The sequence below is a fragment of the Pelodiscus sinensis genome, chromosome 6, assembly GCF_049634645.1.
Source record: "Pelodiscus sinensis isolate JC-2024 chromosome 6, ASM4963464v1, whole genome shotgun sequence".
Classification (NCBI taxonomy): domain Eukaryota; kingdom Metazoa; phylum Chordata; order Testudines; family Trionychidae; genus Pelodiscus; species Pelodiscus sinensis.
The window spans coordinates 20,653,198-20,677,133 of record NC_134716.1 but is presented as its reverse complement, the minus strand read 5'-3'; the positions used below and the strand labels follow the sequence as shown (position 1 = coordinate 20,677,133).

General features: G+C 42.8%; 1 long non-coding RNA gene across 3 annotated transcripts in view; it reads right to left on the bottom strand.

The window, feature by feature from the left end:
- The window catches only part of LOC112546928 (uncharacterized), a 137,655-nt gene that overhangs the window by 79,421 nt on the left and 34,298 nt on the right, over window positions 1–23,936 (bottom strand). The window contains exon 1 of one of the 3 annotated variants that reach the window (XR_003090653.2): window positions 7,597–8,660. The exons of the other annotated variants lie outside the window; for them this stretch is intronic. This is a non-coding gene — a long non-coding RNA (uncharacterized LOC112546928). Of the gene's footprint in view, window positions 1–7,596; window positions 8,661–23,936 lie in introns of those variants that run through there. 3 annotated transcript variants of the gene reach the window in all.

Here is a 23,936-nt window from a genome sequence, read left to right as displayed (position 1 = left end):
CACATCACAGCACTCGGCCATCAGACCGGCTGCACTTGCCGCAGGCTGCCATCTGGGGAGAGGGGCCAATTGGGGAGCTGCAGGAGAGCTTCCACCCCCAGAAGCCTGCAGAGCCAGCCCAGTCCTCCCCATCGGGGGCACGTACCCCATTCCTCCTTCACCTCCTTCCACTTACCCTTCCCTAGCCCCTCTTCTTGATGTACAAAATAAAGGACAATTGTGTTAAAAAATGGAATCTGTCTTTATTGAACAAAACTGGGGGAGACTGGGAAAAGGAGATGGGAGAGGGGAAGAGAGAGGGTGGGAGAGAGGAGGGCAACTAAAATGATCAGGGGTTGGGAACAGGTCCCATATGAAGAGAGGCTAAAGAAACTGAGACTTTTCAGCTTAGAAAAGAGGAGACGGAGGATAGAGGTCTCTAAAAGCAGGAGTTGGGTGGAGAGGGTGCATACAGAAAAGTTCTTCATTAGTTCCCATAAAGAAAGACTAGAGGACACCAAAGGAAAGGAATGGGTAGCAGGCTTCAAACTAGTAACAGAAAGTTGTTCTTCACAAAGCAAAGAGTCAACCTGTGGAATTCCTTGCTGCAGGAGGCTGTGAAGGCTAGAACTAGAACAGAGTTTAAAGGGAAGTGAGATCAAGTCATGGAGGTTGGGTCCATGGAGTGGTATTAGCCAGGGGGTAGGAGTGGTGTCCCTGCCCAAGGTTTGTGGAAGGCTGGAGATGGATGGCACGAGACAAATGGCTTGGTCACTGTCTTCGGTCCATCCCCTCCAGGGTCTTTAGGGTTGGCCACTGTCGGCAGACAGGCTACTGGGCTAGATGGACCTTTGGTCTGACCCAGGATGGCCATTGTAAGCTCAGGGCTCAGGGTCGGGGGTCTCAGTGGACCCCCTTGATTTTCATGCACACCTGCTCCTGGGTGGCCAGGCTGGCAGCTCTCCTGCCCTAGACGGCCACTTTCCTGTGCCACTTTCCTGTGCCTAGTGCGGACGTCATGGATGAGGTCCACGATGTCCGCACTAGCCCAGGCGGGTGCCCACCTCTTGTGGTCCCAGGCAAGCTCCCGGGAGCTGCCAGCCTGGTCCCGGGAAGAGGGGGAGGGCTGGGGGGCATCGGGTGGGTGGCTCGATCCGTGCCAGGTGCAGGGTCTGCTGGCTGGGTGCTGGCAGGCTTGCACCTGGCACGGGCACCGTAGCCAGCCCGTGCCCCTTTAAGGGCTCCGGGGCCGGGAGGGGGGGCAGACGAGTTTCCCTGGTGTTGGCCAGAGTGGCCACCAGGGAAACCTGGGGAGGGCTAGCCTCCCACTAGTTTGAATTAAGGGGCTACACACCCCTTAATTTGAACTAGCTAGTTCGAACTAGGCTTAATCCTCATAAAATGAGGTTTTCCTAGTTCGAACTAAGTGCTCCGCTAGTTCGAATTAAATTCAAACTAGCAGAGCCCTAGTATAGCGCCTATTAAAGTTAGTTCGAACTAACATACGTTAGTTCGAACTAACTTTGTAGTGTAGACATACCCCTATTTATTTATTTAACATCAAGAAGCATGCTTTTACTGTGATCGTCAGGAACACTGAGACAAAGTTATTTTTGTCAGTCCCAGAATTTCATGCAAATGGTTTTTCATTTGTCTTTATTGAAGAAATGCCTCATCATTTATCCATCCTACCACCCAGGGTAAGTGGAAAAATTGTAAAATGGCTGACATAATGTAATGATTGCTATTCCTTAATAGATTAACATCTGTCATTTGTATGTTGAGACTGTCCCTTAGAGAACACCAAGTTGTTCTTCATCAATTTGATTCAAATTCTGTGCTGGCGTGCAGTTTGAAATACTCAGGAATAAGAACATGTGAGACGTGTTAAACACCACGGCTGCGTCTAGACTAGCAAGTTTTTCTGCAAAAGCAGCTGCAAAAAACTTGCCAGCTGTCTATACTGGCCACTTGATTTTGCACAAAAGCACTGACATTTTACTGTCCGAAATCAGTGCTTCTTGCGCAAATGCTTTGACATTCACGTTCGGGCAAAAGCCCTTTTCCAGAAATGTTTTTGCACAAAAGGGCCTGTGTAGACAGCTAAAAACTGTTTTGTGCAAAAAGCCCCGATGGCGAAAATGGCGATCGGTGTTTCTTGCGCAAAACCACATCTAGATTGGCACGGACGCTTTTCCGGAAAAAGTGCTTTTGCAGAAAAGCGTCCGTGCCAATCTAGACGCTCTTTTCCGCAAATGCTTTTAATGGAAAAACTTTTCCGTTAAAAGCATTTGCGGAAAATCATGCCAGTCTAAACGTAACCCACAGGTATGTAGTCACTAGTCCCATCTAAATGGTGCTCTTGATAATATGAAAATAGAAGAAACTAAACAGGGATAGGATTTATCTGCCTCAGAATGAGCACTTATAGAAGAAAATTGCCTCTGTCTGTGCAAAGAAATGAGATGTTCATGCACTCAGTCTGCACTGGTGCAGCTGCCCAACAACCTGAGGACATATTTATGTGGCTCACATTCTTAATCTGCAGCTTACCAGTGGTGAACTGGGCCACTAGAGCTTTTTTTTGTGTGTGTGAAAATAAATAGCGTTGCTCCCATACTGCCATTTTGGCTGAGGAAATCCACTGCTTGACAAGCTGTTCAGTCTCCCTAGGTTTGGGGACAGGCCAACTCCTCAGCCACTCTGATTTTCCTGCCATAGGAAGTTGACTTTTTTTGGATTAACTCTTTGCCTGAGAAGTGTGAGTGGTGGTGAAGGGGCTTGGAGGTGACTGTTGAAGAGTCTGAGGCTTTGTCTACACTACACAGATTTTAGCAACATGGCCATGTTACTAAAGGTCGGGCAATGTAAACACTGTTTGCCAGCACTTAAGCCAAAAAAATGCTTCAGCCCTCCACCCCTTCCAAAAAAATGGGGTTGACTGGAGAGTGCTCCTGCCAACAATGTGCTGTTTATACTGCCACTTGCAAAACTTTTGTCGCTCAGTTGCCAGTGTAGACAAAGCTTGAACATATACAGGCAGTCCCCGGGTTACGTACAAGATAGGGACTGTAGGTTTGTTCTTAAATTGAATCTGTATGTAAGTCGGAACTGGCGTCCAGATTCAGCCGCTGCTGAAACTGATCAGTTTCAACAGCGGCTGAATCTGGACGCCAGTTCTGACTTACATACAGATTCAACTTAAGAACCCCAGGCTCCGCGGCTTTGCTCTGCTTTGCTCCCCGTCCCCCTGGTCTGCAGACCAGGGGGGACGGGGAGCAAAGCCGCGGAGCAAAGCCGCGGAGCAAAGCCGCAGAGCACGCGGGCAGCTGACAGCCCAGACACGTCTGGGCTGTCCGCTGCCCGCGTGTTCCGCCGCTTTGCTTCCTCTCCCTGGTCTGCTGGAGACCAGGAAGAGGGAGGGCCCTGTTCGTAACTGCGGATCCGACGTAAGTCGGATCTGCGTAACTTGGGGACTGCCTGTACAGGCACACTGTTCTGCTTGGAAGGGACAGAAAGGCAGTAGGATTTTATGGAGCAAACATGGACCTTTGGAAGATAAAATTTGCCTTTTATTCTTTTAATTGCAGTGGAATTTTCCTGGTACATTCAATGCATTATCAAGTCAATGATCAACCTTCACTGTAGGATCTTGAACAAATCTAGGGACCACTGCTTTTTAAATGTGTTAATTATAGGCTGAGGAAACAGGGGAAATCATTTCCTACCATGCTACAAAGAGGCTATCTCACTAAGTATATCTAATGCACTTTCAAGCATATTTCCTATAATCTAATTATATCCACAATATCTAGGACCTTGCTTTCAATTACTTGACAATCACATTCCCTTCCTGCATAATCTAGATGTGATTGTAATATAAATACTGAACAGTAAAAAAGGCTAGAGGTTATTCTGTGTATTTTATGGAATTTCTTGGAAGTACCTGGCCATAATCTCATTGGATTCTAGAGAAAATGGATCATTGCTTGATCTGCCCTGGCAAGTCCAACTATAGGTCCTTTGTTCAATTCTCAGCTGCTCCATCATTTTCCTTACATTCTCTGACTTTGTCAGACTGATATTTTCTGCAGCAGTAAAAACAACATCAATTGCAGCACTGTTGTAATTCTACATTGGAAGCAATATGTAATGAAGCATATCAGGTGAGATTCTCCCAAACTTGCCTTTAATAATAGCAATTATGACAATCTTTGGAATGCTGCAATTCAAATGACTGACACACAGAAAACAAGATAGGCCTTTATACCAATTAGTAGTGACAACATTGGAGTTAATGCCTGAGAGTGGCAGGCAGACTAAAATTTTTACTAGTGATGTGTAGGAGGAATGTTTAAAAAGCCACAGATGAAAATTTCTAAGGCAGAACATCACAGTAATACTTATTTCTCAGTTGTTTTTAACTTGCAATTTAAATCACACTGGATATGGTTTCAGTAATTTCCCAAAATTGCCAGATTGTTTTTCTGTCTGCAAATATGTACGGGGGTTGGGCTTTATGTGTGAAAAGAATTCATAAAATAGTGAAGCTAATTAAGACGAGTGGGTTTTTTCCTGAATAAATGTGCTCTTGGAATCATTTCAGGTGAGCAGATAGATTCAGGGTCATATCAGATATCCCCATGTTCGGTGGCTCAAAGGAAATTAGAAGTAATGAGGTCCAAATATTTCAGAGGGCTAGAAGGAAAGCCAATGGGACTCTCATTCTTCTCAAGCTTGTATAATTCAGTTCATGTGACTGGTTAGTCAGTCCAGGTTGAGCTTTGTGGCATGGCAGGATGGGAGGAAGAGCCTGGGGAAAGCCATATATGCAGTAAGAGACCTGTGAAGCTAACGTTCGGTCTATGGATCATAGCACACCATTCACCTTTATTGGTGCAGACTATATATGTCAGCACTAACTGCTGTCAAGTCCTGTTCTGCACCATCTATCTCAATTCCTGACAATGTCCTTTAATAAATAAAATTTTAAATTTGCATTCACTCAGGCACAAACAATCCCAAGCATGTGGTTTTCCATGTCCCCAGCAAGCATTTGACCACACATTTGCCTACACACTTTAACATGGCATGACTGACTGTGACTGGCAACCTTTGCGTGAGAGTCTGGACAAACAGAAGTGATCTGGAGCAGGACTGAGATGCATTATTGACACATTTCTGTTATTTGAGTACTTGGTAAGCTCGGATTCTCATGTGTTCATTTTTAAAAAGAAAATATAGTTAATTGACATTTCTCACAGAGATTACAACATGAAAAAGGCAAATATTTTCAGCATTGCATTTTTCACACATATGCTTCACAGAAAATTTACCCAGATTAATCTGTTTTAATTTCTGACATAACTGAGGATATATCTACACAGCAGTGTTATTCCGGAATAACCAACATTATTCCGAAATAACAAAGAGCACTTCTACACAGCAAGCCTTAATTTTCAAATAATGTTGAGCTGGAGGACTTTTTACTTTGACTCATGGTAACCCTGATTTCATGAGGAGTAAGGGAAGTCAAAGGAAGAGTGTTCTTCCTTCGACTTCCTGCTGTGTAGACAGTGCTGAAAGCCGAATTAAAGTATTTGAACTTCAGCTATGCAATTGATGTAGCTGAAGTTGCATAAATTAATTTGACTTTAGCCCTGCTGTGTAGACATACCCTGAGAAACCAGTAAATCTGTTCCGCACAAAGAATATACCTTTGAAATCATTTAATGAATGCTATAGTACGTTAACTGGAACGGTTATATATTCATCCATAGCATTTGGAAACTTTGTAACCTTACATTCTACCTGCACAGTGGAATAACTCTTAACGTTATCATAGTTAGGATCTCTGGCTTGCTCATGTGTAAGCGCTCTCATTTTCTTTTATAAGAAACATTCCTAGTTCAAGCAGCATTAGCACACCTTCTGGATTCTCTGCATATTTTCACTTTATAAAAGAAGCTCCATTGTCCTAGTTCTTTTTGATGTAGCAAGGGAAAGAAAATGTGTTCTCTCTTCTACCCAGTATAAAAAGAAAGACAGAAAGTGTGGGGGAACTGTTGAAATAGAGTATTACACAACATTTTTGAAGTGAGTGTAAATGAGGAAAGAGTATAAAAGATCACATGGGCTTTTGGCTGGGGCTCTATGAAAGCAAGTGATGAATGACAAGAAGGACAAAAGGAAGAAGGAGAGATCTTTTTAACAAACAATCTCACACCCTTTCTCATAAAATACAGGCAGGTTTTGTCTTCCCTCTACTTACTTAACAATTTTGAGCCATTGGCACTAGGCCGAGCAAGAGAAATAGATATCTGCACATACCTATGGTGCAGTGGAAAGGTTCACATGCCATCCAATCAAACTGCCTTACAAGAATCTCAGAGATGAAGAGGGAAATATTGGTTGCACGGAGACGTTCTTAATAGGTTATTTCAGTTTTGCTTTTTTCCAATGAAAGCACCTATTAACCATTGAAAATCTCAGTTGTAACCAATTTTCCTGAGAGGCTGTAATACTTTAGCCTTAATACTTTGCATGTATTATGCTTTTCTTCTAAGGTTTTCAAAGTAACCCACTAGAGGATTGATCTGAGATTGAGATAGGCGTTCCATGTCACACGTCATTGGTGAACCCGTCTCAAGTCCCTTGTGTAGTCTAATCACTATACTGCACTTTATACCAGGCACTATAATCTATTATCTAATATCTAGACAATCAGCATATCTGTAGCTGTTTGTTTTATGAATGGTATAAAATAGACTTTAGTTAAACAGTCCAAACAAATGGTTAGGTAAAATAAAAATATATTCATTCATGAAATTACAGGCTCCACATAACACAGTTCCATGTAGTACATATTTCTGTTACTGGATACCAGGTGGCTGTGATGCTATGGCCCTATATTGGTTATGGAAATATTTTTTAATATGAATATGCATAACTTGAATATGCTTTATGCAAAACAGAGCAAGTAAACTATCATTCTGTTGTCGGCAAGAGTAAGTCCCAGGTCCAACACTGGGTTCTCAAATTACAAAGGACACTACGCAGGTATCTGTCAAACACAAGGGCTGTGTCTACACTGGCAAGTTTTTCCGGAAAATCGGATGAAAAACTTGCCAGCTATCTACACTGGCTGCTTGAATTTCCGGAAAAGCACTGACGATCTAATGTAAAATCATCAGTGCTTTTCCGGAAAAACTATGCTGCTCCCGTTCGGGCAAAAGTATTTTTCTGAAAGATGTAGACAGCCAGTGTAGACAGCATAGTGTAGACAGCATAGTTCTGTTAGTAGGCCAGTGTAGACAGCATAGTTCTGTTTTCCGCAAAAAAGCCCCGATTGCAAAAATGGCGATCGGGGCTTTTTTGCGGAAAAGCGCGTCTAGATTGGCCACGGATGCTTTTCCGCAAAAAGTGCTTTTCTGGAAAAGCGTCCTGCCAATCTAGACACGCTTTTCCAAAAATGCTTTTAACGGAAAACTTTTCCGTTAAAAGCATTTCCGGAAAATCATGCCAGTGCAGACGTAGCCAAGTAGTTTACTTCCTGACAGCTAACAACTGTGCCCCATAACTGGAAGAACAATATAACGAAGAAGTGGTATATCTTACGTCCCTTCCTGCTAGCCTGGAACCCCCAGTAGGCTGCAGACGAAGTGGAAGGGTGTCTCCGCTTCCGACATGCCAGTACCCAAAGCCCATTGCTGAGGTCCAAATTGCTGTGCTCTGGTGCAGCCTTACATACAGTTCTTTTGCCTTGTTTTGCAGTTTATAAATTTTCAGGGGTTACTCATTACGTGCTGATGTAGGCCTCAGCTGTTAGTTATCGATTTGGTTCTGATCTAGTTCTACTTGTTCTTTGGCCTTGTTTACATGATCAATACATTAGGGTAAACAGAATTGTTTATGCATTCTTGTCCTTTACCCTTATCTTATATTTGTTCTTGCTATATTGGCAACAATGCTTATCTTAAATGGCTTATGTTCCCAAAGACTGGCTTCTGGCTCATCAGATATAGGGAAAAGGGAAAGGGGGGAAAGAATACAGGCCTCACCACCCCTAAACTTGCACGTACAAAGTTCTTCTGCAATTATCCCCTACACATTCAAGAACCTGTAATTTCCTGAATGTGTTTAGTCTATTTGTGTGCTTGTATCATTTTTGTATGTGAAGTTAGAAATATTAAGTGGAAATCTGTTTTATTAATTCTAGGTCTTTTAGTGAAAGCCATTAGTGGTACTTAAGGAACTTAAAGTCCCGGTGCTCAAGACAATGTTCTGTAAATGATTTTATTTTTCCTATAAGCCCAAACTGTGGTTGGTCCTACGGAGACATGTGGCCAGGCCTGTTGAAGGGGAGAGCAATGGAGGCAATTGCCCCAGGACCTGGAGATTCAAAGGGACCTTGGGCTCCAGACTTCCACTGCTAGTACTGCAGCATTGACAGCCTCCAGAGCCCTGGGCAGCTCTGAGAGCTGGGGATGTGTGCACAGTGCTCTGGGTGGCATGGAAGGCTGGCTGTCCCTGGCACTGCCCCTTCTTCCCAAGGCCCCACCTCTTCTAGGAGCACGTATCTGGGCACCTCCCACCTTACCCAGGGGCCTGTTGAGGCTGTCAGTGCCCCTTCACATGACTGTGGCAACTGGTGCTGGAATCCATCTTGAATTTGATATTTTCCATGGGGGAGGGAGAATTGAACAAAGGATTTCTACCCCTGGGAAAGTGCATTTACTGGAGGGGGAGCAAGCAACTATTGACTTCAGCTAGCATTACAAACTGCTCCTTCCTGGGTCAGGGAAGAGATCAACTCTGACTTGAAGAATTTTACCTGAAATAAAGACTTGGATGAGGAGTTGTGTTTTGTCACAATTTCTCTTAGGCTATGTCTACACTGCATGCTTTTTGCGCAAGAACAGCTGTTCATGCGCAAAAACTTGCAGAGCGTCTACACTGCACGCGTGTACTTGTGCAAGTAAATTTATAGTAAAGCGTCAGAAAACAGGGCTTCTTGTGCAAGAGCTATTCCTCTCCCCACAAGGAATAATCCCTCTTGCATAAGAGTTCTTCCACAGGAAAGCAGTGTAGACAGGCAACAAGGGTTTCTCACACAAGAAAGCTCTAAGGCTAAAATGGCCATCAGAGCTCTCTTGCACAAGAGAGCATCCACACTGCCTTGGACGCTCTTGCACAAAAGCACATCGCACTGTGGACATGCTCTTGCACAAGACCTTTTGCACAAGAACTCTTGCGCAAAACAGTTCTTGCACAAAAAGCCTGCAGTGTAGACATAGCCTTCTTGTATTAGGTTTAGATAGCATGTTTTGTTTTATTTTTTGCATAGTAACTTACTTTCATTGTCGGTTTTCACTTGCAAACACTTAAATCCTATTTTTATACTTTATAAAAACACTTGTTTATGATAAAATCTAGTGTTATTAATTGTTACTTGGAGGGACCAAGAGAAGTGCATATCTCTCTTTCATTGATAAAGAGAACCAACTCGATCAACTTTCTCAGTGTAAAACTTGTATACAGAGTAAGACAGATTCACTTGTAGGTTTGGTCCTATTTGGGGCTGTGTTCCTCAGTCCCTGCAGCTGTGCCCTCCCACAGTGAGCTGTTAGCAGCATCTGTGTTGCTCTGTTGGGGGGCTATTACCCCAACTCTGTACCATTGCTGGGGGGAGATCAGAGCATCTGGCACAGCAGCACAAAATAGTAAGGTGTCCTTGAGAGTAGGTAGGCAGGCTCAGTGGGTTGAGCATCACATCAAGTGACAATCTCAAAGATATTTTTGTGATAGAATCTATCACAGTGGCAATTAGGCTTTAAATTTTCTAATAATCCTGTAATTAACACTTATTTTTTCCCTAGTACGTTGTTTCATTGACTAAATTACTATCTCCCAGTCAGGGCCTGTGGGGGGGAATGCACTGCCCCCACCCTGCAAGGAGTGCACGGCTCTTAGAAGTGCCACACACTCCTGGAAGAGTGGGAGGAAACTTCACACACTTCCCTCCGCCCCCAGGCCCTGATTGACCTGGAGGTGGGGTGGACCACGCAAAGTCTCTTGCTCCCTGCCCTCCAATGCTCCTCTGTCCCTAGGCCCTGATTGGCCTGGGGGCGAGGGAGGGGCAGGGCCACCATGGGCCACATCAACCTGATTGGTGGGCTGGATCTGACCCGTGGAGGCCCTTTTGCCATGGTGTAGACACCACTTTAAGTAGATGTTACCTGCATCTCTCAGAGGACTGGCTTTTCACCCAGGATGAACAAATAAATGGATGCATTATTCTTTACAGGTGCAATAGCTACGTTATAATTCAGTCATGGAGAAGAATGTCTCCTCCTGCCCTGCAAGGGGCTTGGCACTTGAAGTCAACCACCAGCTGCTGCTCAGCTGGTGATTAATTCTAAGCACAGTGCTCCCTTGCAGGGCAGGGGCAGGGAGTGAAAGACTTCGCATGCTCCGCCTCCCCCAGGCCCTGATTGACCTGGGGACAGGGGGAGGATTGCAAAAAGTCTCCTCCCACTGCCAGGGGCACGGGAACCGATAGGGAACCACCAGGTGTTAAGAATAGCTGTCAGTTCACTCTGGGGGTGGAGGGAGCACAGACTAAAGACTTCATGTGCTCCCCCACCCCCAGACTAATTAGGGTCTGTTGGTGGGGAAGCATGGAAGTGTCCTGGCCTCACCCCTTCCGTCTGAGGCCCTGCTTCTTTTGGGGTGGCCAAAGGCCAATGTAGCATGGTAGTGTACACTAGCCCTAAGACAAAGATGATACCAAACTGGGTGGGGTTGCAACTTCTTTGGAGGATAGGGACATAATTCAAAATGACCTTAGCAAGTTAGAGAAATGGTCAGAGGTAAACAGGATGAAGTTTAATAAAGAGAAATGCAAAGTGCTCCACTTAGGAAGGAACAATCAGTTCCATACATACAAGATGGGAAGCGACTGTCTAGGAAGGAGCATGGCGGAAAGGGATCTAGGGGTCATAGTGGACCACAAGTTGAATATGAGTCAGCAGTGTGATGCTGTTGCAAAAAAAGCAAATATGATTCTAGGTTGCATCAACAGGTGTGTTGTAAGCAAAACTCGTGAAGTCATTCTGCCGCTCTACTCTGCACTAGTTAGGCCTCAGCTGGAGTACTGTGTCCAGTTCTGGGCGCCACATTTCAAGAAAGATGTGGAGAAATTGGAAAGGGTACAGAGAAGAGCGACAAGAATGATTAAAGGTCTAGAGAACATGACCTATGAAGCCAGGCTTCATGAACTGGGCTTGTTTAGTTTGGAAAAAAGAAGATTAAGGGGGGACATGATAGCGGTTTTCAAATATCTAAAAGGGTGTCACAAGAAGGAAGGAGAAAATTTGTTCCTCTTGGTTTCTGAGGACAGGACAAGGAGTAATGGGCTTAAAGTGCAGCAGGGGAGGTTTAGATTGGACATTAGGGCTATGTCTAGACTGCAGGCTTCTTTCGAAAGATGCTCTTTCGAAAGCATCTTTCGAAAGAGCATCTTTCGAAAGATCGCGTCTAGACTGCAGGCGGATCTTTCGAAAGAAAAATCCGCTTTTTCGAAAGAGAGCACCCAGCGAGTCTGGATGCTCTCTTTCGAAGACAGCCTCTTTACATTGAAGAACGCCTTCCTTCGAAAGAGGAGCTTTCGAAGGAAGGCGTTCTTCCTCGTGAAACGAGGTTTACCGCCATCGAAAGAAAAGCCGCGTTCTTTCGAAATAATTTCGAAAGAACGCGGCTTGAGTCTGGACGCAGGGGAAGTTTTTTCGGGAAAAGGCTACTTTTCCCGAAAAAACCCCTGAGTCTGGACACGGCCTAGGAAAAAATTCCTAACTGTCAGGGTGGTCAAATATTGGAATAAATTGCCAAGGGAGGTGGTGGAATCTCCCTCTCTCGAGATATTAAAGAACAGGTTAGATAGACATCTGTCAGGGATGGTGTAGACGGAGCTTGGTCCTTCCTTGAGGGCGGGAGGCTGGACTCAATGACCGCTCGAGGTCCCTTCCAGTCCTATGATTCTATGATTCTATGAAAGTGTGCATTTGATCTGCCCTCTAAAGCCTATTAAACTTAATGGGCATTTTTCAACTGATCTTAGTGGTCTTTGGGCCAATCCTTAATTTCTGCACTTTGCATCACAGACGCAGTGTTCAAACAGAACTTTTCCAATTATGTCTGTTATTAGCTAAATACTTGCATGGCACACCCAGCACTATGTGTAAGGGTGTGTGACAGAATATTAAAGTCTAAACCTTGTTTAGTGTGCTTATACACATTCCTCCTGGCTGGGCATGACCAGAGAACATGAAATAGCATGCTACTCTGAGCACATCCCCTGTAACATAATGGAGAATAGTTTTTACTAGCCATCTTTATTCTAGAAAGTGTACAGCACATCCTTGTTCTTGTTGTTTTACGTTGTATCACACTGTGTAACAAGGTTATTGAGTTCCTGAATATCCATTCAGCCACCTAATTGCATTTCATCATAAGGTCTCAAAACTACGTGACAAAACAGTTCAGTTCTGCAGCCAATCCTAGCGGGCATAGTGTTTGTAAATTCATCTTCTGTGTTTGACTTGAGTCTGCAGCAGCTCATGTTTCTGTTCCAGAGGGAGGATCACACCTAATGTCTGATTATCTTCAGCTAATGTCAAAATTGCATATCTGTAAGGTGATGTGCCTGCACACTCCTTTTTAATGACAACAGAATTCAGGACTTTGAAAATAATTGTCTTCATTAGTTTTTTCTCTCAAGTGCTCTGCAGGTAAAAACCTGTTTGGTTCTACACCTACATTTTCTCAGTGTGCAGTCTCTTCCCTTAGACAAATAAATACATTTTAAATTCATTTTTCCATTCTGCCATTTTATTGTTCTCTTTGTGCCCTTACTTTCTGTCCTATCTTTGCCATTTCTCTTGGCCTACCTTTCCTTCCCACCTTTGAGAATACCCCATAAGTTCTTTCAGAGTCAACAAATTCTCCTCTCTTAGCTCAGAACTTTCCTTTCTCAAGGCCCCTTGAGACAGGTTTGGTCAGAGAGATCCCCTTGATCTTGGTGGGCTGAAATACCATTGAGTCTACCTACCTGCTTTCTGGGACATACCACTACCCTGTTCTACTCAGTAAGACCCTCCAGTCTTCTCCAGAAATGACAAAGGGTCGGCGACACAGCCCACAGGAGAGCAACAGAAACACAGATCAGATCAGTCCTGGGAAAGCTCAGTCAAAGAGATTTGACAGAACACCCAGGCTCACAGTCCCTATGGGATCAGAGGCCCAGATAGATCTATCTTGTTATGCACAAAGTTTATACAGAGTGAGCTCATAAGTTGCTTACCCCCTTTGTCAACAAAAAATATGCACAGCTGTTCCCTCCAGGAAACAATGATTTACACTGGGTTTATTGATAAAAATGATTTTATTATGTATAATAAGTAGGATTTGTGTCCACAAGTGATAGCAGACAGATCAAAGTAAGTTACGAAGCAAAATAAAACAAAACATAGCAGCTAAGCTTAATACTCTATGAAGCTTGTTATATGCGATTTCTTAGCCTAACAGTAGTTTTAATCACCTTTTCTCACAAGCTAGGCAGCCTTCTAGCTTGGGCATGATCCTTCCCCCTTTTCAGTCTTAGATGTTTCCAGCAGTCATGTTATATGATAACTAAGGGTCTCCTGGTGTCTAGCAGAAGCCCCTATTTTTTGGTTTCATGTCTTATATAGATTTTGCCCAAGGTGGGAATTCTTTGTGTTCCATTCAAACTTTTCTCACCTTGAGTGAAAAATTGAAACATCCAAAATAATGTCCAGCATCAGATACATGTCTTGGTAGGATCAGCCAGAGACCAGGTTTACTAGAGAAGCAAAACTATTTTTCAGCTCATTGTCTCAAGAACTGGGGCATTATGTTCCTTAAGTATCACTAATGACCTCACTTAGCAGGTCTACATCAGTAAATGGGTTTATGCTTCATATTTCTAACTTCTAATACAGGAATGATAAAAGCACATAGGGTTTGTCTAGACTGCATCCTTCTGTCGGCAGAGGGATGCAGATTAGGCAGGTCAACATTGCAAATGAGGCAGGGATTTAAATATCCCATGCTTAATTTACATAAAAATGGCTGCCGCGTTTTGCCGACTCAGCACTTTGTCGGCAACAGGGCTGTTGTCTGTGCTGTCTGAGCTCCCTGCTGCAGGACATCCCAGTTGTGCCACATGGCTCCCTGCATAGCCCGAGCCCACTAACATGGTGCTTCCTGTATTGCTTGAGCCCTCTGCCCACCACTGGCCTCCCTGCCCCTGGGCTCTCTGGTCCAGGAATATCCATTGTCCTGCTGGCCCATGGATGTTGCCGGACCCGAGAGTCCCAGTTTAGAGAAGAACAATCTGTACTAAATTCCCTGTGCTGAGCTGACAGAGAAAAGGCATCATAAAGGCAGCTTAATTAGCTACCAGGGAATCCCCCAGCATGGCCTCAGTCCTGATTCTACTGAAGTGAATAGCAAAAATCCTGTAGATTTCAGTGGTGCATGATCATATCCCTTATGTGGACTCCTCAACTGGTGCAGGCTAACAAAGGCATCTCTATGCTCCAAGTTTCCCAGCTACTGGAACTGACCCTTAGGACCATATACAGCCATGCTTAATTAAGAATAGCTAAGAAGCTACTCTAATTTAGAAACATGGCTAAAGTGTCCCCACAACCAGAAAGTCACAAAAGTGACATAATGCCACATTTGCATTTCTCTTAGACAGCTCTGCACTGAGCACTGCTCAGCCAGACCTGCGTATATGGATATCTGATTAATTAGATTGTTTTTGTGCCTTATTAACACAATGTGTGATTTGGCACAATATCTGGAGCAAGAGTCAGTGACCATATTCTAGTAAACAATTTGTAATTGTTAGCTCTGAACAGCTAGATGAGAAATAGAACTCAAATTGCTTTACTAAAGAGGTAAGTATCATTGCTAATTTACAGATGGGGAAACAGAGGCAAAGTGACTTAGCTAGAACCAGTGGCAGAACTGGGCATAGGACCCATATCCCCAAGTCCCTAGTGCTCTAGGCCTGTGGTCACCAACCAGTAGATCGCGATCTACCGGTAGATCTCAGGGGCTCTAAGAGTAGCTCTTGAGCCCTCTCTGAACTGCGCACCTGCGCAGTACATTTACATTAGATTTCCTCATGTAATGTAGGCGGGGCTTCAAGGAAGGGGTGGGGCGGTAGATCTTCACCTGTTCTGAGACTTAAAAAGTGATCTTGGGTGTAAAAAGGTTGGAGACCACTGCTCTAGGCACTAACCCACTCTGATTGTAATGCCCGAGTAAGTTATATTTTGTATGAGGGGCTATTGTTCTATTGCTTCTGATTTCATGTTGGCCTTTCTGTTTCTTTCCAAGTTCCAATATTGATTTTCTTTAATGGGAAGACATTTATAATTCACTATTATGTGTTTTCTATTGCCTGCTCTTTTGAAGTACCAGTAGTGGAAATGCAGATCCAATGGCAGAGCAAACTTTCCCTTGTCAATTATCCCAAACTCTAAACTGCAGAGGTCGCTTCTAAGGGTAAGAGGATAGCTCAGTGTCTAGGGTCATTAAGTTCTAGGTTTCTCTGTTGAAACCGCTAACAAGGAGGTCAGTTATCATTGATAGGTAAAATAGCTTTTATGCCAAGGAACCTGTCCTTTTGGAATTGGGCTGAGATGACTTTGAGCTAGACGTAAAAAGCACCATATCTCATTACCAAAAGTGTATTGTCTCTCATTTACCACTCTTCTGAGCTATCACACATGATATGACATGAATTGGCATCCATTCCAGCCTCTGTCTTAAATTTTAGATCCACTATCCACTTTAACTGCATCTATTTGTCGTGTAAATAAAATGGCTACAGATATGAGGAATGAGTGATACATTTGAAAGGAGGCATTCTCCTCCCTCCCCCCCACCCCAATTCCCACATCACTCATGAAGCATCACTAGTTTGAAAAGTAGGCAATTAACTAATACATAGAACAGTAACCCTATGTTTTGCTTCATGTTTCAATGGGCAAAGGATAGTTAAGGGCTACAGTAGCAGACTCCAGTGGTAGCAGATGCATGTTATCCTATTACCTTAATCATGATTACTGAGGATCTAAATTTCACTCATCTTACCTGATCTTCAGTGAAAAGAGTCTTGCCTCATGCAATCAAGTAATGTCCTGGCTCCTTCTCCTCAGTTCTGAAATAATTCAATCCCTGTGTGCTGACTTGGTTGAGCACACTGGTGCCAATGTAAAAGGACCCTAGGGACTAACACTCAATAGCTAGTTCCTTGCCCTCCCTTAAACCTCAAAACTTAAATTACTTATACACCTGTGCCTTGACATGAACTTCAGCCTAAATGGTCTGAAGTCTACTTTGGTACTGCACCTGCTGCCAGCCCTTATTATATAAACCAAAGGAGGTGAGAGTGGGGGATAATATTATGTTCGGTGCTAATCCCATTTTGAATCAACATTTGAGAAGAGGTTCTCCATGCCGATACTTTTGGCATGATTTCAGTACTGTACAGTTGAACTACAGGATTATTTCTCTGATGGTGTTTTGGTTCGCTTAATCAGTTCTGCCAAATCTCATCATGAGTCTTGCAATACGTTTTACTTAAAACCCCAGCTCCTGGGGGCAAAAGATTATGTGAGCATCTCCCTTCCTTTAAAAAAAAATAAAAAATAAATCTGTTTCTAGTCTGTACAGTGGCAGAGAAAAGCAAAAAAAAAAAGTGAACCAAAAATGTGCACCCTCAAAAATAGAAGAATCCCACAATTTTAAAAACCAAAATCATGACATTTCTTTTTTGGGCCTAGCTCATGATTTTAGAGTGACTGGCATTATTGCTTGATGCGTATCTTTCTCAACAGGCATAAGAAAGAAAGAAAGAAAGAAAGAAAGAAAGAAAGAAAGAAAGAAAGAAAGAAAGAAAGAAAGAAAGAAAGAAAGAAAGACTTTCTGAGCATGTTCTACAATTGTGTGTGTTTTAAGGACTTCTTTTTATGCTTGAAAGGGGACTGGACTGTGGAAAATTGGTTTCCTTCTTATTTGTTCTTTAGTGTGGGGGAAACAATCAAGCTAAACATTCACTCTTGGAATATTTGGGATAGTCTTCATAGCCCATCTCTGCATTGAAGGTGAAATTCATTCCTGTGGAAAAAGCCAGAGCAAGACCTATGTACAATTTAAACTTGAACTGGGCATAAGGACATAAGTGGTGTATAGTCCTAATACTGTTTGAATACAACTTAATCCCTCTCATTAAGAATTCTATTTTTCTCCCATGGGCCCGACAGGCTTAAAGGCAGTCTCCGTGCACCCATGTGAATTTTACCATTTGGGCAATGTAAGCATCATTAGGCCTTATGTGGACCATCTGCACAGGAACTGAATTTCACTTTAAAGGCAGAGACAAACACTAAGCATCCTCCAAATACCAACAATACTTGGCAGGCCTCCATAGTTTTGACTGGCATGTTTTCTCCATAGAAGGGATCAAAGCAATGAAATAAAAATCCCAGGCATAGCTTGCTATATACTGGGAGTGAGGGCGGTGATGGGGGAAGGGCAACTAGTAGACTTGATGATACTCACCCTCTCTCTTGTGTGATAATAGTATCAAACTATAGTCACCCTTCTCAGGAGATTGGGGAAGATAATAAAGTTCAGCCTCTCTCAGCAGTGTGCCTGTGTTGCTCACACACATATTACAGTGAGATTCAGGTCTTCTATATTTAATTTTTGGGCAGAATGTGTTAGTCTCTGAGGGTATGTCTACACTACCCTCCTATTTTGAAATAGGAGGGTAATGTAGGCATACCGCAATTGCAAATGAAGCCCGGGATTTGAATTTCCCAGGCTTCATTTGCATAAGCGGGGCGCCACCATTTTTAAATCCCCGCTCGTTCGAACCCCGTGCCGCGCGGCTACACGCGGCACGAACTAGGTAGTTCGAACTAGGCTTCCTAGTTCGAACTACCGTTACTCCTCATTCCACGAGGAGTACAGCTAGTTCAGATTAGAAGCCTAATCCGAACTAGCTACTCCATGCCGCATGTAGCCGCGTGGCACGGGGTTCGAACTAGCTGGCATTTAAAAATGGCGCCGGCCGGGTTCATGCAAATGAAGCCCGGGAAATTCAAATCCCGGGCTTCATTTGCAATTGCGGATGACTACATTACCCCCACTAGTTCGAACTAGCGGGGTAGTGTAGACATACCCTGAGATCTGTGGTCAGTCTCTTGTGTTCTGCAAAGTATTTTTATGGCATGATTGTATTATACCCACTCTGTGAAATAAACGGCTTTTAAAAGAATCCAGCCACACTTGAACAAGCCTGATTTTCATCTCTGCTGAGACAGGATGAATGGATCTACATGACAGTAAACAAGGAAATAAGGAATTGTTCTTTGCTCATATTTCTATTCAAACAGAAAAGGTCCTTATCTTATAACTGAAAATATTTTGGTCAATACCAAATATCTTCAAGATTTTTTTGAAAGGCTTAGAAACAGAGTTAAGAATTTGAACTTTTATGTCAGAAATCACACACTTTAATGAAGTGCTTAATTCAATAGGTTATGTTTAATGCTTCCATTGTGCTTACCATAATTGAGTTGCTATATGCATACCATAGTGAGAGAGGCACTAGGTTACTTCAGAAATTTCGAAGACTAAGAGCTAGGTAAAAAATGCACTTTCAGAGGGACTAAAATATTTCATGAATTCATTTTGGTTTTACCATTTTTTTGGCAGGAAAAAAACTTTTACAATTATGTTTCATTTTGACTCTTTCAAAATAAAACATTTTGAGTTTTGAATCAAAATGAGTTTGTTTCAAAATTTGTTTTAATGTCGTTTCTTAAAAAAATCAAACATTTAGTTGGGCCAACACAATTTTACTCATTTTTTCCACCCAGAATTGCAAGTTAACTGAAAAAAACCCCTTTATTCAGACAGCTCTGCTCTTACGCATATGTAGACTTGTAAACCAGGACAGCTGCTACAAATGCTTAGGCATGTGATTACTTTATGTAGCTTAGTTTCAGTGGATTGACTGCTCACTTAGGAGAGTGTTTGCGACATAAGCAGAAACAATTTGGACTAATTTTTTGGTGCTCCTTACAGGTGCAATGATGTGGAAACACCTTTCTTTTGTGTCCCACAAAGTTCATGTATGTATTAGTTGATCAGATATGTTGAAGAGATGTTCATTATAGTTATGGATGGGCCAGAGCTGTTCAGTTTGAATCCAGATCCAAATGTCTTTAAAATTCACATGTGTTCAGATCCAGGATTTTGGTTCAACTCATTAGGAGGCAGCTGCAAAGTCTGGATTTTGATACTGTAACATCCTTGCAGTTTGGAGTATCCAGATGTTGAATTTTTTTGTTTGGGCCTATGTTTAATTAGGATTCTTCTGCTTTACTTTTTATATTATCTTACTTTTTGGTTTTGGTTTTCTTTCCTTTAAATGTATTTGAGAGATATTTTGCCCTTTGTTTCAGATTTAAATATTTTTTATTAGTTTGAAAATCTCTCATTTTCATTTTCATTAATTCTGACTTGAGATTCACATATATTTCAGGGTAATTCAATTTGCAATAATTTATCAACTTATTGATAAATAAGTAAATCTTTCCAAGTAAATCTTCATCTTATGGCTTGTCTCACTAAATGATGAGGCAATTCACGCTAGAGGATAGTGAATTCTGAGGTGTACCAATGTGTTGAACATAACTGGCCCATGTAGACCCTGCTGGCATACACTTAAAGCTCCAGAGTACACTTTGTCATATTGTCTATAAAAGCCTTCTGTACTGAAAAAGACACATATGTTTATTAATATCAATCATGCAATAGAGATTTAATTGTGTTAAATATTTGGTTGTACATTGCTCCCAGGTCTGGATTTGTTTTCATTTGTGCATGCAGTACTTTTTATAAGCTGTGTTTTCCTCTCAGATCCACAGGACAACTCTTAACTTCAATGTTCTCTTCACAAGTGCAAACTTCCATTGGTGTTGAGTATAGGTGCTGCAGGTAGCATTGGCAATAGCTATGGCTGCTTGTCCCTTCCTATTATAAGATCCGTTTTTTTTAATTGCTTATAACTTTGCCATCTTTAACCACTCAGGATAAAATTGTCCATGCTGTATGCTTGCCTCAGACTGAATTTTTGGCTGCAAACTGGAGGAAAAAATGGTTCGGCCATTTCTCAAAAAGTACATTGTTCTGCTCATGTTAAAAATTCTCATAAGTTGTGTTGAGAAACTCTAGGTCCTCCATGCCTTGGACATTGGACTGGAAGTTTGGCGGCATGATTGTTCTGGTGACAGGGATATGCCTTTTGCCATCATCATGAAAATCTGTCAAAATTTGCCTAAATTACCAGTCTCTGATAATCTCCATTTGCATATGTCTTCAACAGAGACTAGTTGGAATTTGATAGTTCAATTCTCCCAAAATTCCATGCACTGAAATTCGGCCCCGGGCTGCAGGACTTCCCCTGCAATTGCTTCTTGTAGCTTATCGAGACCGAGTCCCTGGGTAACAGGAACTGAGAGCAGGGAAATTGTCTCCTTTGTTCACAGTGCTACTGGTGGTAGTAGTCAGGTGTGGAGGAGGATGAGGAGGAGTAGCCTGATTGGAATGCATAGAGGTGACGAGCCAGGCCTTTGGAGTGGCAACAGAAGAGACTGAAAAAAGGGATGCGTGGGGGGAAGGATACTAGAACAAAGAGCTGAGAGAGGGTAAGGAGGATATGGGAGGACAGGAACCAGGATATGGAGCTAAGAGGGACAGGAGTTAGACTGGGTCATGGTATCCAGGGAGACTGGGAACTAGAGTAGTTGAACTATCATTTGTAGCTGAGTTATTGCTTGTTTGCAAGAAATCATTTCAATTGATTTGAATGTGCTGTTATCTTTGAGAAATACCTAGTTTGAATATCTTATGAAGTGACCCTGAGAAAAATAATCCTTACGGGATAACTTGATGACATCACCAATATTTTTAGCCATACAAAAAGGCCAAATAAATAAGTTGGGTTTTTTTTAAGGAAAATTAAACTCTGTTGTAGTCCTGGAAGCCAAAAATGTGGGTGTGTATTTGTGTCAACATATTGAATTGAAACAATAAATACAAGTATGCTACAATAGCTAATAATGTGTAAGTAATTGTTCATTTGATTTGAGGTTGTGCAATGGAGGATTTTCATTTAGTAAGATGGTATAATTGAAAAATACGGCTCACCATGTGGGACATAAACTGAGAAGATGCATTATCTAATCTCTAAACACACTCAGCCCCTGAAGAAACAAACCACAGGTGGTAATAATCAGGAGCCACATTTGGAAACACCTGTAAGCAGAGTACAGGAAACTATGACACTTGTGGCTTTGCTTTCCCATTAGAAAATCATTAGCTGTAGAATAGTGATTTTTTTTCATTCTTTCTGTGTCTCCCGCGTCCTAGGGATCAGTGTTCACTTCGAGCATGTTAAATTCAGTCAGTATGATTTCATTAACATGGGACACCTCCACATGTGGGGCTCGGATAAGTCACAGGGATATTGACAAAGCTGAGTGTGCACTGAACAGGAACTGTGTGAGGACAAATGTTTGGCACTGGAATCATACTTGGGCTCCAACAGTTGAACTGCTGAAGTCTTCTGAGGCCCTACAGCCAAAACCACAGCAGCCTGACTCCTTGCTTTATAGAGCCCAGTTTTATATTAAGCATCAATCCATGCTCCGTTTAATCTGCTTCATAGTGTGTTAGTAGTAACCACTCACAGCATTCTGTATTTTTTAACCAGGGATCTGTATTTCTGTAAAGCAGATATTTGCTGAGGGAGAGGGAGCAGGGCCTGTCTTTTTGTCTTATTACAGCAAGTTGAAAACCTACTTGCAATGGGAATGTAGTGGCTAAAATCCTACTTCACTCCTTGCACCGTGCACTCATTTAATAAAACTGGCTCAGGATCTCACTGTTTTCTTTCAGAGGGCTGGAACATGCCACCCTGTTCATTTTGAGCAGTGCCTTACTTCACAAACGGCCCATTGAACTCAGTAGAGATATTGGCATGATGAATTAATATTCAAAGTAAAGGTAGCAGAACTGGGCCAGAAAGAAGGGCCAGCCTTACAATTTGTGGACACTCCAAGTAAGAATTAGGATTAGCTAAATGGTCCTGCAGGAGACTTGTTTGCCTTCTTTTACAGTCTGTCCCACCAGTCTAATCTATTTATGCAGACTCAGTCTGTAGCATTTGACCACACCGCTGTGTTGGGGGAACATGGAACTACACTGGCCCAGGAGAAGGTACATGAACCTTCTCAGTTGGACTGAGAGCAGTGCAATCTGTACCTCCCCTTTAAGATGTGCTCCTGATGTGGCTGGCCATCTCCATTTGCCAGCATGTAGAAGAGTCAGGCCCCACTCCCTAACATGACTCCTATATTCCTAGTCCCTGTCCTCATCCCTCCCACACCTCCCTGCCCTGCACTCACTGCACCTCCCACCCCAGCCTTAAACTCCCAATCCCTCCCCTGACTCCTGCATCCCCTGTGCCCCCAACCTCTGCCCTAAAGGACCGAAGCAATGCCAGGTAAACTCTAATGCTTTTTCTTGAGTTGCGATGTCTTCTATGGCTAAGGCTGGAGTAGAACTACTTCTCTAACTCTGTTTTTTCCTTTTTTTCCTGATGTATTCTGGAATCTGTCTTGTCTTGTGACATAGCATGTCCTGGATGGACTCGCTGTATTAGGGTACAGTTGGAGGTGGTGCAAGGAAGGCCAGGTGCTTCATCCAAAATGACATGGTGCTGGTTTGATGACTGACCTTGCATTCAGCAGCTTCAGGTGTTTGTTTTCTTATACTCTCCTGGTTAATATCATTAATGATCAAACAATTGGCTTTGAATGCCAGGTGTAAGGATTTATGCTAGTATGTGGAATTTATCCTGATTCATTTATTTAGTCTATTTATTATTATAAAGTCTATTTAATCAACTCAGTGATAGTTGGGATTTGGCAAGGACTGGGATAATGTGACTTGAAATCCTTCTGAAGATTTACAGGATGGTCCTTTAGTAGAAGCAGGGCCGAGAGCCTTGTGTCTTTTAAAATTACCAGCCCCTGGGCAATTGCCTTCGTTTCCCGCTCCACACCCCCTACCACAGTGGTGGGCCTGACGACAGTTCCTGTAAGAGTGGTGGCTTATGGTAGGATGCATGTCTTCCCTTTCCCTTTTACTCTCTGGCTACATCTACACCACGGGGTTTTTGCCGGAAGAGGCAATGCAATGAAGTGTCAATTAGCGTTTTCTTGCGCTTCATTTGCATAATCTCTTTCGATCCATTTTTGCGCAAGGGGTTTTTGCGCGAAAAAAAGGCAGTGTGGACATTTCCTTTATGTGCAAAAAACCCTTTTTGTTCAAGATCCTTATGCCTCTCAGGGAGAGAGTTTTTGCGCAAAACGGAAATGTTCACACTGCTTGTTTTTGCGCAAAAACGGATCAGAAGAGATTATGAAAATGAAGCACAAGAAAATGCTTTGGATTTCTGGGAAGGCTGCTGTTGTGGGGAAGACAGGCAGATAAGAGGGCTAAGTGGCAGTAGCAGGTAGCCAACCAGGTAGGACTTGCCCTTTAAATCTTCTAGATGCTGGAGTAGGAGCAGAGGAGAAAGGAGGAAGTTAGAAAAACTTTGCATTTACTAGTAAAGTTTTGAAGGAACTTTCAAAGATTTCTGGCCAGCAAGGCTGACAGCAGCAGAAGACCCTGTGTGATTCCCTGCTGGCAGTGTCCTGACTTGTATACAGACAAATGCATATATTTCATTTGGGGCTCATCTGTACTTATCGGAAGATTGATGCTCTAGAGGACGATCT